Source organism: Lactuca saligna, chromosome 8 (assembly GCF_052625555.1).
Source record: "Lactuca saligna cultivar CGN05327 chromosome 8, ASM5262555v1, whole genome shotgun sequence".
NCBI lineage: Eukaryota > Viridiplantae > Streptophyta > Magnoliopsida > Asterales > Asteraceae > Lactuca > Lactuca saligna.
The window spans coordinates 37,671,368-37,671,926 of NC_136424.1; positions in this window are offsets into that span (position 1 = coordinate 37,671,368).

Here is a 559-nt window from a genome sequence, read left to right on the forward strand (position 1 = left end):
TCGTTGAAATCAATGCTCTTAATCTTTTATCTTTTCACACAATTGGATATTAACTTTTTTGTTTAGTTTAAAAACATGCAGGGATGTGCATGTTAACCTTGATGGACTAGAGTTGGGTTAACATGCATTGAGGTTTCCTAATCAAGAGTTGATGCTTAACGACCCAAGGGATGTGCATGATAACCTTGATGGACCTTGATGGACTAGAGTTGGGTGAACATGCTTTGAGGTTTCCTAATCAAGAGTTGATGCTTAACGACCCAACGGATGTGCATGATAACCTTGATGGACTAGAGTTGGGTTAACATGCTTTGAGGTTTCCTAATCAAGAGTTTATGCTTAACGACCCAAGCGATGTGCATGATAACCTTGATGGACTAGAGTTGGGTTAACATGCTTTGAGGTTTCCTAATCAAGAGTTGATGCTTAACGACCCAAGGGATGTGCATGATAACCTTGATGGACTAGAGTTGGGTTAACATGCTTTGAGGGTTATATCGTTGAAATCAATGCTCTCAATCTTTTATCTTTTCACTCAATTGGATATTAACTTTTTTGT